Source organism: Talpa occidentalis, unplaced genomic scaffold (genome assembly GCF_014898055.3).
Source record: "Talpa occidentalis isolate TD23 unplaced genomic scaffold, MPIMG_talOcc4v2.1 talOcc4.7, whole genome shotgun sequence".
NCBI lineage: Eukaryota > Metazoa > Chordata > Mammalia > Eulipotyphla > Talpidae > Talpa > Talpa occidentalis.
In genome coordinates this window covers 87304206-87323398 of record NW_023605083.1, presented here as the reverse complement: position 1 = coordinate 87323398, position 19193 = coordinate 87304206, and the positions used below count along the sequence as shown (strand labels likewise).

General features: G+C 39.5%; 1 pseudogene; it reads right to left on the bottom strand.

Moving 5' to 3' along the window:
• LOC119231475 (tigger transposable element-derived protein 1-like) overlaps positions 1-18593 on the bottom strand; it is a 35994-nt pseudogene extending 17401 nt beyond the window's left edge.
• Between the last annotated feature and the right edge of the window lie 600 nt (positions 18594-19193).

Sequence of the window (19193 nt, the reverse complement as noted above, 5' to 3'; positions counted from 1 at the left end):
ATTATATCTGACTGGCAGTCATTCCTTACCCTACCATTTAGGGATCAGGTGTCTTTCCTCTATCCTGATGTGGCAGGTGGACTTGACTGCATTCTCTGTGCAGAGGTTCTGAAATGTGTCTACTTCTAATGCCTTGTCCTGCTTTGAGTCCTTAATTTCTTAGGAGGAGGACTGAGGTGTACTGTATATTCATGCAGCAGCAGACCCCCTACCTTGATGATTGCCACTATAAAAGATTAAGTTTGTGGAAATATCCCTACCCTGGTGTGGCAGGTGGAGTTAATGAGCTTTCCCCAAGCCCCAGAGGCTTGACACTTCATCATACCTAGTCCATAGGATCCCTCAATTCTATTCCTCAGGATCTATTCTAAGAATATAACAACCCTAATCCAAAGGGGTATATGCACATGGCAGCACTGTTTACAATAGCCAGATTATGGAAACAACCTAAGTGCCCAATGACAGATGAGTGGATTAAGAGGATGAGGTACATATACTCAGCTATTTAAAAAAAAAAAAAAGCCTTGCCATTTCAACAATATGCATGGAACTGGAGGCGATTATGCTAAGTGAAATAAGACAAATACCGGATCATTTCCCTTATATGTGGAATATAAGGAATACAAAACTAAACCAAAACCAAGCCCAGAAATCTGATTGTCCAATTGAGGCTTCCAGAAGGGGAGGGGGGAGGGGAATGAGGCCAAATGGACTGTGGTGGAGGATTATGGGTGCTTTGGTTGTGGTGTCATTATGTACATCTGAAAATGTGTTACTCTGTACCTCTGAATTTTAGTGTTATAAAGGTATTACTGCAATAAATTATCGTCAGAAAATAGTGTAAATAAGACCAAAATTAAATAACAGCTGTTTAGAGTGGGGGAAATAGTAATTTATCAACATTAATATTCTTAAATGCTCTTAAATGCAATTTAAAATGGATGTTTGTTAGAAAAATATCAGTTTTTGGTTAGCATTCTGAATCAAAACTCTAGTCAGAATTAGAAAGATGGGTTATATCTAAGTATAGGCACTCTATTTTTACCATATACTAATTTTTAAAAGGAACAATTAGGTTTTTAAGTGTCTGTTAGAAAACTTAAGCTAAGGCTTTGTGGTTCAGAGCCTTAAATCTGGACAGTAGGTAAAGAAAGGAGCTAAATGGCAGAAAAACTAGAAATGAGGTGTTTGACTATAATTTTCCTCTAAAAGGGGCAATGAGAATTAACAGCCTCAAACTCTCCCAGCCCCCACTTGTTTTGAAAGTTTTGTTGTTGAGGTACCTGTGAAGCTACATTATTTAGGACCACAAGTGCAAACTGAATGGAAGCACGAGAGGATGGTATTCATTAGTACTGGACAGTTATCAATTCAAAGAGAATGTCCAAAAATATCATGTCTACCTCTAGAATCTTCCTTACCAAAAAAAAAAAAAAAAAAAAAGCAGTGGAAAACCCTTATTATTTTCTAAAACAATGTTAAAACAGAATTTCTGACCTCTTAGGAGGGTTAGTTAGGTAAGAGGACCATTGAAAACAGCACAATGAGTTAGAAGTCTCTTACAGACAGAATTGCAGCGTTTGTGAGGACAGTGTTTCAGTGAGAACCAGAGGTACCGATATTTTTATGCTGAAGCAAGAGACTCACATTTTTAGTTTCTCTTCTGCTGTCCTGAATTATCTTGTTAAAAGATATGTTAACATGCAGTTTAACAAGCAAAATTGAAATGCCAGTGGCTTAAAAGTCAAAATGCAGGATAATTCTCTCTAAATTACTTTTTGTATCTTCTATGTTGCAAGAAAAAGCCTGTGAATAACTTAGGAAGTTTATATTGTTATGATTTTAAATTTCCATTAGATTAAAATAATGAGACCTTAACACAATATCTGTGTTAACATTCTGTTCTTCAGTGCATTGCATCAAGTAAATAAGCATGCAGGCTTTGAAAATCAGCACAAGCCTTACCTTCAGCCTCAGCAGCAGGAGGTTGCTGGGAAGTGAGTGTCAAAGCACGTGGACTTCTAGAAGACACAGCACCGAGGCCCTGTTTGCTCACCTGTCTCTGTCCGGACCATTCATGTCTCAGGCCTCCCCAGGTGTCATGGTCTCCAAACTTTCTCTCTTCTAGCTGAAGTGGGTAGGGGAGGGGAGAAGGGTTGCTGATTTTCTCTCTTCCCTTCCCCTGTTGTTCCTATTTTCCTGTCTGGGTGAATCACCAGCGTGGCCAAGTTTGTCTAATGCACCCAGGCCCTGCTAGGGACTCGCCATTATGTTTTTATGGGAGAACTTGATCCTAGCATCTCTTCGCTGCCATGTTGACGTCACTCCAAAGCATTTTCATTTTAAAAGGTCTAAGATCAAAAGATGTTAAGTATCATTTAAATACACACTGTCAAGTTTATGAAACAAGCTAGGACTAGAACAGATCTTCACTTGAATCCAGCTCTGCATTCACCAGCCACATGTCATCAGAATATATTATCACTTGAGTTTTATGATTATAAACAGAGACAGCACCTACCTCACAGGGATGTTGTGAGGATCAGAGATACCATTGGAAATTGTTCACAGTAGTGTCTAAAACATAAGTAGGGCCTCCCCAGTGGCGCAGCAGGTTGAGCACAGAGCTGTGAAGCTGTCCACAACCTCTGCAGTGTGGGTTCGATTCCCGGCCAGCCATGGAGAGACCCACATGGCACGCAGACCTCTCCTGTCTCGCCCGCTGGTCCCCTCAGCAGTGTATTTCTGTTCTGCTCCCCGCTCTGTCTCTGGTGAATCCTCTCACCCTCCTGTGCCTCGGGCCTGTACCCCAGTTGTTGTATAAATAAATCTCTCCAAGTCACATCCTGTCAAATACATAGAATTATTAATGCTAAGGGTTAAACCAGTCTATTAAAACCCTACCCCTTAACAAACTCTTGACTGAGTGCAAGTTACTAAATACTTTTTCTTATCCAGAGCCCTCCTAAGTCAGGGATTTTTAAAGTCTGACTATAAATGATCTTCCATTTTGTGGCAATACACACTATTTTAAGAACATTTCATATTAAAAATGTCTACAGGAGGCTTTAGTGAATCTCTTTTCTCTCTTTAGAGCAATGAATCATTCAGCAATTACAGTAAAGGTGATAGGAAAGGGAGGAAGGAGGACATTCACATTTCAGTTATTTTAAAACTTCAAATTTGCTTTGAAATGAGAAAGCTCCATTCTTATCCCTTTCGTGAATTCTAACCTGTTAACTACTCCAATTATTCAAAGCTTGACTGGAATAATTCACACTATCAATACAGTCATGGCCCCAGTACCCACATCAGGAGATCAAGGTCAGTGATTTCAGCTGGGGTTCTGTGACCCGTAAATGCAAAAAGGAAAATAATACATTAAAGTAAACCACTAAGTATTCCTAAAGGAAAATATCTATAATCCAAGTAACATTATCTCTGTCATTAACTTGCAAATGGTTTTCTAATCTTTGCTTACAAATACTTTTTAAAAACTAATTTTAACCATTGTATAACGCTTTTCAAAATTTTTCACAATTGGGCCTCCCCGGTGGCGCAGCGGTTGAGCGCTGGGTTGCGAAGCTGCCCGCGGCCTCTGCAGCGCCAGTTCGATCTCCGGCTGCTCCCCGGCCACCGGAGGAGGGTCCCACATGGCGCGCAGACCTCTCCTGCCGCCCGCTGCTCCCCTCAGCAGTGTACTTCGGTCCTTCTGCCTGCTCTGCTCCCCGCTCTGGCTCTGGTGAATTCTCTCACCCTCCCGCGCTTCTGACTGTACCCAGTGCTTGTATAAATAAATAAATAAATAAAATCTTTAAAAAAAATTTTTTTTTCACAATTTTTAGCAACTCTTAAGGCTTATTTTGTAAACATTTTTTAATATGTTAGAATTTAGTCCGTTTTATGGTACAATTCTATGAGTTTTGACAGATGCATCCCCACCTCTCACACAAAACAGTCCCATGACTCCCTGACTTTTCTCATCATACCCAACAAAGCCATTTTCTCCTGCTAGCATTGCCTTTTCCAGAATGCTACATAAATGGAATCATAGACATAGCCTTCGGGTCTGGCTTCTTTCACTTGGTATCATGCACTTAAGAGTGCTCCTTGTTACTGTATCAGTCATTCATTTCTTCAAGTTGCAGAGTAGTCTTCCATGGTATGGATATACTTTGATTTTGTTATTTATTCTCCAGTTTGAAAAAGATGTTTCCAGTTTTAGAACAAACAATGCTACTATAAATATTTGCATACAGATTTTTATAACACAGGTTTTTTTTATTTTTTTATTTTCTTATATCAATGTAGTTCCTGTAGTTCTCCCAACAGCATTATCGCCACAAATAATGCCATTTGCGGCAACACTGGTTTTTATTTTAATGTGGATAAATACCTAGGAGAGGGACTGCTGGTCTAACTACTTAAGAAGCTGATAAACCATTTCCTAAAGTGGCTATATAATTACCACCAGCACTATATGTGAATTTCACACACACTGCAGAGTGTCTAATTTTTGTCCAATTTACCTATGTGCTTTTCAATTATAAGCAGTTTTCTACATTACTCAAAATGTTTCAATGATTTTATATTCTATTACTATCTTAATTGACATCACCATTAAGTTGATTCTAATTCTTTGATACTGGACTTTTCAAAACAGGAAAAGAGAAACAAGATACAATCCACAGACCCTCCAAATACTCAGGCAAAACAACTGGACTCCTTTATGGAGCATAGCATCCATTTATCAGTAGCAATAACCACTGACTTACAAGCTGACACCTTATACACACTAAAAGATGCACAGTCAAGTATCAGACACTGTCCCACAAGCTAAACTAATTCCAGGTTTATAAATACTTCATTAAATAAGCTTTATTTCTAAGAAATCTCTTCCTTAACCATGTCTGTGTTTTCTACCTCTGCCAAAAGTATACACCTTAATTATCTACTATCCCATAATAATCTACAATGATTATATACTATGAGTTATTTACTCTTAGGAGTTAACCATTTGAAAACCTAAATAATTTTATTTACATGTACAAGAAACTTTTTACAAAATCATTGTTATTTTAATTTCATTGGGTAACCATTACAAAATATGAACACTATGTGCACTGTTTTTGCCTAGTCTGTATAGAATGTAGCCATTAAAATTTTATTTTCTAGTAGAATTTCTATTTGAAATTATAAGCAAACCAGGAAAGTGTTACATTTAAAATCTGTATTAACAACTGGGTATATTCATTTGAAAAGAAAAATTCCTATCAGGATGGATTAGCCATTGTTAACCAAGCCTGTTATTAAACATTAGCATCTGCCCTTAGCATCTGGATCTAAATACATCACTTGAAACATTACGTGTTTTGGTGTTCCCCGACTCTATATTAGCAGCAGTGACAGCCAGGATAATATATTTGGGTTGCTTAACCGAAGAAGCTGTTATTTGAAACTCAGTATCCTTAGGCTGATCATCTACAGTTACCTATAACTAAACAGATGAGCAAGGAAATCATAATAAAAACCATCTCAGCTCCAATGTCATTTTATCCATAAAATATAAATCATTACTGCTCCATTTAAAGAGACTTGAGTAAAGAAATCAAAGTGGTATATATGAATTTAGTAATATGTAAAAGTCTCAAAATGTATCACAAGTATCAACATTTACCATGTTAAGGATTGGTCAATATTGACTTAAGACAAATTTGTCCACTTACTCAATTAGCAGTATTTACTGGCAGCCTACTGTAACAAAAAAATCACAAGACATCCTAAGGAATAGAAAAGTATGGCCCAATCAATGAAACATATCTTCAGGAATTGGCTCTAAAAGAAATAGTACAAAGTTCAAAATAGCCATCAAAAGATGCTCAGTTATATCAAAGGGGAAACAACTAAAGAAATCAGGTGAAAATGAAAATATACAAAAAGTTTAAAAAATTATCAAGCAGAAATTGGATGCAGAACAGTACAACGGAATTTTAGAATTCACTAGAAGGATCAACAAAAGTCTTGATCAAACAGAAGAATGAATTATAAAACTGAAGACAACTCATTTTAAAACATCTACATTGGAATACAAAAATAAGGGAAAAATAAAGAATGTCTAAGGTACTCACGAGACACCACAACCAGATCAAGGTATTCATTAAGGGGATTCCATAGACCCCAAAGAATAGCAATTTTTTAACCGAGGTGCTGGAAGGGCAATCAAATGCTGAAAGGAAGGTAAAGGGTCTTAGAAAGCTCTAGGAACAAAAAGAATTCACTAAAGAGACGAAGATACTAAGAGAACACAAAAAGATTCTGAATGGAATGAGGACAAATATGGACAGTGTTTTCAATATAATTAAGTTGGTAAAAAAAGGAATTTCAGAAATAGAACTCGCAAATGCACAAATCACACAAATGGAAAAAGAGAATGAAGATCTGGGGAAAATGAAACTATGAGAAATATTGGGCTCAATAAGAAGAGGAAGCACATGAATAATTCCAAAAAGTATGAAGAGAGAGACCCTTTTCAAAAAAATAATAGCTGAGAACTTCCTGAGCCTAAGGAAAGAGATAAACATAGATTTTCAGGAAGCAAAAAGAACACCCAATTTTCTAAATGCAAAATGACCCTCACACCAAGCACAGCATTGTTAAATTATCAAAAGTCAAAGAAAAAATAAGACTGCTAGGTAGAAAAAAAAAAGAAACATACAGATGTACTCAAATAAAACCATTTCTCAGATTTTACAGTATACATTCCAGGCCAGAAAACAGTGAATGATGTGTCCACAATCCTAAAAGACAAAAACTGCCAGCCAAAAATGCTCTGTCCTACAAAATTAGTATTCAAATATGAAGGCAAAATAAAGACTTCCCCTAACAAAAAAATGGAGTTTGCTACCACCAAACCTGAATTAGAGGATACCTTGAAAGGAATTCTACAAGGAAAAAAAACCTTGAGCAAAGTGACAATACAGACACAGAATCAGAAGTATAAAACAAAACTAAAAAATAATCTGTATAGTCAAATGATAAGTTAGTACTTATCAGTACTTATCAGTTCATAAAGTACTTTTTTAGATATAGAAAGTTTGTGATAAGTCTTATGATAACCACAGAGCAAAAATCTAGAAGAGACACAAAGAAGAAATGAAGAAACTGAGAGAAACACCAGAGAAAGGCATTCAAATAGAAAAAAAAAAAAATCACAGAAAAACAAATGGAGAAAGAAACAACAGAAAGACAAAAAAACTAAAGATGAAATGACAGGTAAGTAGGCCTTATGGAGTAATAATCACACTACATGTAAATGGTCTGAACTCACCAATTAAGGGCAAACTGGGTCAAAAAATTTCAATCAGATACACTTTGCTTACAAAAAAAACAACATTCAAAACCCAAAGACATGCACAAATATACAGTGAAAGGCTGGAACAGGGTGCTTCAAACCAGTAACAGAAAAGCAGGAACTATTAGACTTTCCACCAAAATAGATAATCAGGGATAAAGATGGCTAATATATAATGATTAAGAAACTAATTCATCAAGAAGATAAAATCATTTATATTTATGCACCTAACACAGGGGCACCTAACTATCTAAAACAACTATTAATAGGCCTAAAAATTTTAACAAAACCACATTAGTAGTGGGAGATCTCAGCACTGCAATTACACCAAGGGATAGAACATCCAGACAGAAAGTTAAGAAAATAAAGGCATTAAGTGAATTATCGGACCATATGTACTTAATAGGCAATTAGAGTCTTGCATCCCAAAAGAACCAAATACACATTATTCTCAAATGCACATGGAACATTCTCAGGGATTATATGCAGAGACACAAAGCATGTCTCAAAAATTACATGAAAATAGAAAGTATGCCAAGCACCTTTAATGATCACAAAAAAATAAAGCTAGAAATCAATCACAAGAGGACTACCAGAGTAAACCAAATATATAGAGTTTAAGCAAAATGCTTTTAAACAACTCCTCAGTCAATGAAGAAATCAAAGAAAAAATTAAGTATCTGGAAACTAACAAGAATGGAAAGACAAGCTACCAGGTCTTATGGGATACTTTGAAACTGGCATTAAGAGAGAAAGACATAGCAACTGAGACACACATTAAAAAAAAAAAAAAAAAAAAAAAACAAGGAAAATCTCAAATAATTTAACTTTACAACTAAAAGAAAAAGAATAAATGAAACTAAAAATTAGTAATAACAATTAGAAGAAAAATTGAAAACAAAAAGACAATTTCAAAAGATCAATGGAGCCAGGAGCTGGTTCTTTGAAAGTATAAACAAAATGGACAGCTTAGTCTCACTAAGCAGAAAACAAACAAAAAAATAGGATCAGAAATAAAAGAGGTTAAATTTCAACAAATTACAAAAATACAAAGGATCATAAGACCTACTATGATCATAAGAACATTCATATGCAAAAATCTGGACAATCTAGAAGAAATGGACAAATTTTTAGAATCATAAAATCTTTCAAGACTGAACCAGGATGAAAAAGAGAGCTTAAATAGACCAATCACAAACATAAAGATTGAAAGAGTAATAAAAAGACTCCCAGGACCAGGTGGTTTCTCTAGTGAATCCTAGGAAACTTCAAAGGAGGTCTATACCTAACCTATTCAAACTCTTCTAGGAAAAAAACTGAAGAGGGAGGAAATCTCCCTAACACATTTTATGAGGCCAACATTACTATGATCCCAAAAGCAAACAAGGATGAAACTAAAAGAGAAAACCAAAGGCCAATATCTCTAGTAAACATAGATGCCAAAAACCCTCAACAAAATCATAACAAATCTAAAATCAGGCATAGAAAGCAAGCTCAAAGGAGGAGACTTCAACACCCAAATATATGAATGGACATTATAAAACAAAGTCAACAGGAAACAACAATCTTAAAAGAGGAATTACCACATGGGCTTAACATTTTATAGGGTACTCCACCCTGCAAAAACATGAGTACATATACTTCTAAGCACATGGAACTTTCTAAAGGATACATCACATTTTGGGTCATAAAACAAATGTCAATAAGTTCATAAATTCATAAATACAGAGGGTCATAAAACACTAATATAAACATCCTTATGCCAATTAGATAACCTAGAAGAAACGGAAAAATTCTTAGAATAATACAACTTCCCAAGAGTGAATCAGGACAATAAAAAACCTATAAAGACCATTTATAAGCAAAGATACTGAAACAATGATCAAAAGTCTCCCCACCCCCTACCCCACCCCAAATGCCCAGGACCAGATAGTTTCACTAGTGAGTACTAAAAAACCTTCAAGGACAAACTAATACCTACCCTTCTCAAACACTTCTGAAAAATATTGAGGAAGAGAAAATGTCTCCAAAAACCTGAGGTCAACATTGATACCGAAAGCAGATAAGGATGTCACCAAAATAAAAATACACTTCACACCAATATCCATGATGATCAAAGCTTGCAAAAATCCTTAACAAAATCTTACCAAACCGAATTCAGCAAGACATTGAAAGGAACATACCACATAACCTATGACATTTACTCTGGATACAACAGTGATTTCACACAAGATCAATGGAATTCACCTCATCAACAAAGGGAAAGATGAAAAACATATGATCATATCAACAGACAGGAAAAAAAACATTTAAGTGTCCAGTTATGATTTAAAAGTCTGACTAAAATGTGGGTAGAAGAAACATACCTCATATAATAAAGACCATATATGACAAACCCATAGCTAACATCACACACAATGAAGAAAAAAATGAAAACTTTTCCTCTAAGATCAGGTATAAGATGAATGTGTTTACTCTCACACAAGCATTCAATTGGAAGACCTAGCTAGAGCAATTAGGCAGCATAAAGATATAAAGGAATCCAAATAGAAAAGAAGTAAAACTAGATTTGCAGACAACATGGTATACATAGAAAATCCTAAAATTCCACTTTAAAACACTAGTGGAAACAATAAAGCAGTAAAAAAGCAAGCTACGGGGCCTCCCTGGTGGCCTAGGGGTTAAGTCTCAGCACTCTCACCACTAAGCTAACCCACATGGCACAACAGACCTCTCCTGTCTCACCTGCTGCTCCCCTCAGCAGTGCATTTCAGTGGATCAGCCTGTTCTGCTCCCCACTCTGTCTCTGATAAATCCTCTCACCCCCCACACCTCTGGCCTGCACCCTAGTTCTTATACACACACACGCGCACACACACACAAAGTGTTCTCTTGAGGTACAAGGGGAATAAGAAAATGTTTTTTCTTTAAAAGAAGCAGGCTATAAAATCAATATACAGAAATCCACTACATTTCTATACAATGAGCTGGGGGGGTGGAAATCAAGAAAACAATACCATTTGTAATTGTATAAAAAGAATTAAATCCTAGAAATAAACTTAATAAAGGAGGTGTACAATATATACCTTCCTACTATTTTCCATAGCTTTTGGAGCCAGAGCTAGACAATAAAATTATCCATGTAAAGAATGCAGCTATACCATTATCTCCTGCCATACACAAAATTAATATAAAATGGAATAAAGACATGAATATAAGAGCTGAAACCATAAAGCAGTCAAAGAAAATGTAAGCAAGATAGTCCACAACATTGGCTTCACAGAGGTCTTTGGGGCCTCAAATCCAAAGGCAAGGGAAACAAAAGTAAAACAAATGTCAAACTAAAATGCTTTTGCACAAAGAAACTACAATTAAAACAAAAAAGACCCTACCAAATGGGAGGAAATATTTGCACATCATCATTCTGATGTGGGGCTAACATTCAAGATCTACCAAAAAAAAAAAAAAAAAAACCCTCATTAAACGCAACAAGAAATAACCCAATCAAACAATGAGCAGAAAAATCTAACCATTTTTAAAAGAAGACATACAAATGGCCAACAGGTATATTAAAAAGCTTATTATTTATTATCAGGAAAATGCAAATGAAAACGACATACCATCTCACACTGATACATATGGCCCACACCAGAAGACCAGAAACAAGTATAGGCAGGGATGTGGGGGAAAGGAGCCCTCATATACTTACTGGTGGGAATTTAAACCAGCCAAACCCCTATGGAAAGTAGTATGAAGGTTTCTCAAAACATTAAAAATAGAACTGCCATATGACCTAGCAATTCCACTCTTAGGTGTCTAGCTGAAGAATGCAAAACACAAAAATCAAAGGTGTACATGCACTCCTCTGTTCACTGTGCTACTATTTCCAATAGCAAAGATATTGAAACAACCCAAGCGCCCATTGATAGAGGAGCAGAGCAAGTAGATGTAGTAGACAGACACAGTGGACTACGACTCGGCTATTAAAAAAATGAAACGCTTCCATTTGCAACAACATGGATGGATCTAGAAAGGCTAATAGCAAGTAAAAGAAAGCAGAAAGATAAAGAGCAGAGAACTTTATGTGGAAGATGAAAAACAAACAAACAAAAAAAAAAAAACAGACAAAGCTAAACCATGACAACACTTAGAAATCTGACCACAGAACTAGCCATGAGGCGGGGGAGGAGTGTGGAGGTATGTCCAAGACCAGCTTTCAGCAAAATGTCGGGTCAGGTGTCCCTGAAAGGATGAGACGGCCTAGGAGAAACTTCTTAGGGGCTGAAGGGAAGGGAAAAGGGGAAGGTGAGGCAGATACAATCCACTGTTACATTGGTGCAAGCATCTCCTGCTGAGGGTCTCAGCGGGTCTTTATTTATACGTTTAAGGCAAGCAATGGGTTACATCATCATATGCATAGAAGCAAAACAAAAACAATCAGCACATTCTTTTCTCATAGACATTTTGTTGCCTACATGTTTTTAAGAGAAGAAACGACCTTAAAAGTTAATAGCAGGAATCTAGAAAACTTAAATAAGGGACCAGGAAAATGAATAACTCTAAGAAAGTGAAAATCAAAATCAACAAACAACTATGAACCAGAGACACTCTATGGGGGGTGGGGGGTGGGGAGGGGAGGGATTGGGGTCAAAATAAGGGGGTTGAAATTGTATGGGGAATATAAAAATAAAATTTATTTAAAAAATAAAATTAAAAAAAGTTAATAGATAATTAAAACTTAGACGCATTTTTTTATTTTTTAATTTAAATTTTATTTTTATATTCCCCATACAATTACAACCCCCTTATTTTTACCCCAAGCCCTCCTTTCCCTGCCCCCCACCTAAACAACTACCTAGGTCAGCTAACAGTCCTTGTTACCGCCCATCGCCAAGGCTACAATATCAGGAGACTCCTCTATCTCTATGGCTTACAGCTAGAGACCAGTTGCTTCCGGTAATCAGTTGTTAGAACTTTTCTACCTAGAAACTCCTAGCGTAATCAACTTCGTGATTCATTACAAGGCTTCTCTACGGAACTTCCATATGAGGAATATTATTATGACCAGCTCTGGGTTGCTTATCAGACATGCCCTAGCACAGTAATTATTTCCCATTGTCAAGTGGGCCAAATTATTCAATGTTTAATTTTTAAGTAACTAATTCTCCGTGCCATGTACTTACAATATTCTTATACGTATAATTTATTGCCCAATGTATATTCCATAAGGTTTTTTCTTTTTATGACCAAGAACAAAAAACAAAGGGATGTTTAATCTTCAGCCCCACGGTCTGAGGCTCTTTAAAAGTCTTTGGCCCCAGGGTGTGAGGCCCTTTTTATTCAGCCCCACGGTGTGAGGCCCTTTTCTTAGCTGCTAGCCAGTGTCTTACCTGGCTGGGGCAGCAAGGCCCCTGCAGCAGAGGTAGGAGAAGGGCAGCAAAGCAGGGAGGGAGCCAAAGACTCTGGTGGAGGGTTATGGGTGCTTTGGTACTGGGCGTGCTGTTGTCACATACATATAAAGAGGTATGAATATATATCCCTAAATCGTATACGGTGTTGTAAACCAATTTTACTTTAATGAAAATAAATGCATAGAATAGACATTATAGAACCAACCAGTGATTTGGAGAGAGTTCCCTACTATTATCCTTCGTGATTAACTAATACAGGAGTGGAGAGATTGAGATCACAGTGGGAGATATGGGGGTGTGGTTGATGGAAGTTGCAGGGTAAAGACTGGATATCATCATTCATTAATTCACTGAATGGCATTCAATTTAAACTTCTGTAATGGATAATTAATTTGAGCCCATGAGACAAGAAAATTATGTAAAATGCCATGGTGATCCCGTCAGTTGAATATATAATAATTCATCAGAGGTAAAATGTTGAGTAAATAATATTTTCTTTCTTTGGAGGACACCAGGCACAACCAGGAGGGGTTCATGTGGAAACCACCATAAGGAAATGAATTGTGCCAACCACTTAGTGGACCTGGAAGTGGATTCTCCCCTAGCGGCTGCAGATCAGAGTTCATGATTGTGAAATCATGAGACTGAGCTTGTGAGACACTTACAGAAAGCCCAGCCCAGCCCAAGGGAATTCTGACTTAGGAAATGAAGGCTTGTTTAGACTGTTAAATGTGTTATGACAGGAAACAATTATATAGAAACATTTAGCTTTTGAACCAAGTGTAAAATTATAAAATTTGAAATAAACTAAAAATCCCCCTAAGTGACCTCCAATCAATAATAATTTGAGCTCCAGTTGTAAAACTTTTCTTCAGTTGGATGCTCCTTCTTAGCAATTTCAGAAGGTATTGTGTACTTAACTCGTTGGCATAAATATTTAATTTACTGTCAATTAAGCTGTTTTCCTTAACCAATCTGTGAACATGTTTTTACACCAGAAGAAACAGATGTATTGCATTCCTTAAAACACATTATTAAATTCCACTATCATTGTGAGTGGAGCACCTTGGTGGAAACACGCCAGCGACACATTTACATCATCACTGAATGTGCCTCTCTCCTGCTATCGCACGCATCATGGAAGGAGGACCTATGATTTGTGCATGTTGATTATCGGGTGGTTTTGAGACACGAGACTGCTGTACCATCACACCTGCACCATCTCACCTGTACCATCATTCCTAGCCTGGGTGGACAGTTGCTAAATCACGCTTACAAATGAAAGAAAATTGTGACAATTTACATCTGTGCTTCCAGGGCTACAGTAATTACACAGGAGGCCACTAGACTGAGGTTATCTAATGCCTTGGCAGCCTGTGTAGGCTACCAGCACGTAATCCAGAGTCAACACACTCAAACTGAGAAAGTAAAATTAAGAACAGTTGTTAAGAACAGTCAACAAGTTTTCAACACTAAAACAACTTCCTGAAGTTACAGTAAATCAAATACTTTCCTTACGTGGCTTCCCATCCTCCACACAAAACCTCTGCTCCAGCTCCTGTAGCTGCGGTTCTAACCACGTTTCCTTCATCACCATCCTTTTGAATGTCTACTCAAATTAACCCTGAAAATCAGAATGTGCTTCAGCAGCACCTTTCACTCTGAGCACATCTCGTTCCCTGACAATGGCACAGGTGCAGGGTGACCTGAGGACTCTGTGCTGACTCCCCCCATCCCAATGACATGGAACATCAGCACCTCTGCCCTCACTGGACAGACTTCATCGGTATTTGCTCACCGTGGTGCCCCGTGCACCTCCAGGTTCCCGCCAACACCGCACACGTGCACAGAGGACTTCTCCACGCTGCCCAGGGCAAACTCTGCGGTCACTGGCCTCAGGACAACCAGCCTTGATTGCACCTCAACCAATGCACACACCTGAGTTCACAGTGCAGGCACGGTGGACTGTACAGTGACCTCCGGTGGTTGTCACCCTCCACATTTCATATTTCAGGTCAAAAACTGAGTACAGACTAAACTGCCCCACAATTTGCATCCAGAATATGGCCCTGTGCCTAAACGGGGCTTCAAAACTAATAGAAAATCTTCAATTTTGTGTAACTGAACTTTCAGGCCCAGAAATAGCCCTGATAAACACATCAACACCCAACCCTCTGAACAGATCAGAGTCTTAGCCATCTGCTACGGGAGTCCAATTGGCATCCACAATTGCAAATTTCTGATGTTGTTAATCAAATAAAGGAAATCAAAGATCTTAAGATTCTGTCTGTGAATTTGTGTCTTTCTGGTTAAAATGGCACTTCCAAAATAACAAGTAGCACAATGTCCTCCATGCCCAGGGCGCACTGCTGTGCACATATTAAAAATGAACATGATGGGGCCTCCCTGGTGGCGTAACAGGTTAAGCGCAGCACTTTGAAGCTGTCCGCAGCCTCTGCAGCGCAGGGAGATTCCCACATGGCGCAGCAGACCTCTCCTATTGCGCCCGCTGCTCCCCTCAGCAGTGTATTTCAGTAGCTCTGCCTGTTCTGCTCCCCACTCTGTCTCTGGTGAATCCTCTCACCCTCCCACGCCTCTGGTCTGTACCCAGCTCTTGTATAAAAATAAATAAATCTTAAAAAAAAAAACCATGAACATGATGAATACAAATACACAACCCATCAAGATTCCTTCAGAACCACTAATCCACCTCGCCTTTTTGTCTCCCACTTGTCCACTCACTTTTGTGCCATCGTGTCCACGTTATTTTATGACCAGTGATCATGAAGGAGAGAAAGAAAATCTACTCACACAAGGCAAGGCCGGCCTCTGTTACCCCAGGGAAAGAGGAACACAGAAATCCCAAGCCCAGAGGGAGTATAAGGATTAACTCACATAGTAGATGTGAAGTTCCCAGAACAGTACCCCGGAAACAGTGAGTCCTCATACCTGTGAGCACATAGTAGGTGCTCAGTAAACCTTGCTTTCATGGATCAAGATGTGTTGTTTTCTCAAAACAGCCTTGTTCAGACACCACTGCCTTCTCTAGTGCCCTCTCAACTTGCCAGTATGAACAGACTGTCCTCTTTGGAGAAGCTGTTAGTGTCTTCACTGGCAATGTGTAAAATAACCAGCCTTGGCTTCAAACTGAGATCACTTGCATAGTTTTCAGAAATCACACTTTCCTATGTCTCACCCACAGAGACATTCAGCTAGTCTTTGGTAGAGCCCAGCATCAATTATGTCTTAATGAAGTGACTAGGAAATTCTACCCTGGAGCTAATTAAGGCCAACACTGTGAGGCTCCAAGTACTTCCTGATGACTGAGTCAGGTACTAGTCCATTGGAGGTTTCCTAAGGGGAACCTGCTCACAAAAGATTTGATGGGAGGGTCAGTCTAGCCTACATCCCCAATATTGTTGGGGAACTTGTGCATGTCTCCAGGAGACCTAAAGATAGTAAGAAACTTGCATGGTTCCTCCATAGGGGAATTCCATGAGCAGCCTCTTCAAGCAATGGACGAGGGGTCAGATCACACAGACTCACCTCTACCTGGGGAGGCTGTTGGCTCTCACGGTGAATGCCACAGTTCACTGGAGGAGGAGAAGAATCCTCACAAGATTTGGGAGCTTGATTAGGAAGGGGCCGTTGTCCCACTCTGAGAGCAAGATCACTAAACCCCAGACTTCCCAACATCATCCCTTCAAAGCAAAACTCCCCAAACCACATATGGAGGTGGGGCTTCCTCTTGACCCGCTCATCTGTGTCATCGGAGGCATCAATCCCCACCTACCTGGGTTACAAACACGGTCTCCTTTCTCTTCTCATGCCAGGGTTCTTGTCTTTGCTCCTATTAGGTGACCAGGCTCAGGTCTGAGATTGCATGACCTGTTTATGATAAAAAGAAAGATGAATCATTTGGGGTTTCTACCATTTCCCATCCAGTATGTGCTTGTCAGAGAAGACGCTAGAAGAGTCTAGAAGGTTATGGAGTACCATTTCTCCAAATGCTGTCTTTTTGACAGGCCCTGTAGAACACATTGGAGTGTTTGCAATCTGCAGATGTTTAATGTACTGTCAAAGTACTACTGAACCAAAAATGAGGAACAGATCTGATTTAAATATTTGAAATGTTACTCCACTGATTCTCTAGAATTACCACTAATTTAGAGTGGAAGAAGCAGATCACCTCAAGAAACAGGAAGGTTAATGTCAAGAGGGAAACACTGTGAAGATTTTCTTTTTTACACAAACCCCTCATTTTTTCCTAAATTTCATTATTCAATTGTACTGTGTTACATTATAGATTTAAAAATAGCTGAACATAAACACTCCTTGTTTCCATTTCTGAAAATACAAGTAATAAAATATTTGACATGACTGTGGAATAAAGTGGAAACTTTGTTTTTTTGTTTTGGCCTAGAAGACTGGGATGTAGATAGATGTGCAGGGGGTGAGAAGACTCACTGGAGACAGAATGGGGAGCAGAACAGGTGGATCTACTGAAATACACTGCTGAGGGGAGAAGCAGGCAAGACAGGAGAGGTCGGTTGTGCCACGTGGGTCACCTCCCTGGCTGGGGATCAAACTTAGGACATAGCAGTGGTAATGCTGAGACTTAAACCCTACTTCACCAAGAGGCCCTAAAGTGGGAACTTAAATGGTCAAGGACTGATAAATTTGTAAGTTTTGGAAGAAAAAGCCACTATTTCCCCTGAACAAAAGGAAACACTATTTCCTTTTCAAATGAAAACTGCAAGTAAACGGAAGCTCAGAATACAGGGGAGATTCCAGATGAAATGTGGTAGTTTAAGCACATTTCTCAGTAAAACCCTTGAAGATCTTTATTAACAACAGGGAGAATACTAACTTCAGAGTGGAGAAAGCTGGGAGCCAGTCCCCTCAACCAAGGGGAACAAAGTTACCTCAGCTGTAAAGGGACACATTGAGAGCAGCTGTCTCACGTTGAGAGGGACTCAATCATTCCTGGGATAATGTTTGAAAAAAGCTGGCCATGATATGAATCCACTCGTGAGAAAGGAACATTTTATGCAAGTTTCAAATCACATACTTTCCATGTTCTGTACTCTAGTATAATTTAAATACCAGGTCTTCCTTCAGGACCCTAGAAAGGAAGCTTGCTTTCTTATTTATAACGCTGAGTGATTCCGGGCCACATTCCCCTCCAGTTAACTAGAGGATTTTCTCAGCCCTAGTCTACATAGCACTGACCCTACATCCAGGCGGGACCTGACACCAGATAGTCTCCATATTCACTGACAACCTGAGACGCAAGCACACCCTGCATGGAAATGTCAGGCGTCAGCACATTTGCGTATTCACCAGACCCAAAGAATATTTACTCTTTTTTTTTTTTTTTTTTTTTTTTTCAGAGAAACCCTTTATTTGTGCTTCCCATTTTGTTAAAAACCACCACCACCACCTTAATGAACAGGAACCCTTTCCTCTCCCCTTCTTTGGGCTGGAGGATAGTCAGTGGGGAAATGGCCCCCAGGGGTGGGGCTCACCTTAAGAGCACCTCGGGGAAGTCACCAAGCCTGGATCCCTGCTCAGGGCACAGGGCACCTGCACTGCATGAACTGAGGAGTTAACAGGGCCTTGGACCTTTCCTTGTACCAACATACTTGCTGGTGGCCATCAAGGGTCAGGAAGCACGTGGGAGGGGACACCTGCCACTCCTCATGTCCTTGCTCAGCCTCAGCCTCACAAACTGCGGGCTGGGAGCAAGAAGAGTGAGAAAGGGCAGGACAGGCGCCTCCCATAAAGGCTGTTCCGGGATACCAATGACTGTGGAATCGCCCCTTCTCCATCGCCCCCTGGTGGTACCTTCTATAGCTGCACCCTCCCGGTTCATCCTGGGGTTCCCACCCCAGCCAGAGCCTCCCTGGGCTTGTGCCAGGTGCCTCCTCCAATTCAACCACAGGCACCAGCTCTTCCTGGAAGCTTCCCACTGCCCGCTGTCTCTATATCCTCTCTTTGGCTGCTGTGACTGTTGCTACTGACACCTCTAGGGCCCCTGATGCCTCTTCTGCCCCAGGTTGTGGGGGCATCTGTCCATGAAGGGTATTAAGGGGGCTGGGTGGGTCACGGGAGGTATCTGGTTACACAGTCACTCACTCCAAGAGGCCTGAGGGTGGAGGAGGCATCGGGGTAGCATGGATCTCCCTCCCACACCCCTGCATAGCTGGTGGCCCTGCTATCACTGGGATGGGACCTATCTGACAAATACAATGTCACCAGGCCACTGAACCCCAGAGGGATGGGGTACCCCAGGAAATGCTCAAGCATATGAAAAATGAACTGGACCCAGCACTGACCCGCCTCATTCAGCAAATCAGGTGCTTAGATGTGCCCTGAAGTTTAAAGTGATTCTTGCTCTGCTTTGTCTCACTGTCACACCAGGACAATGC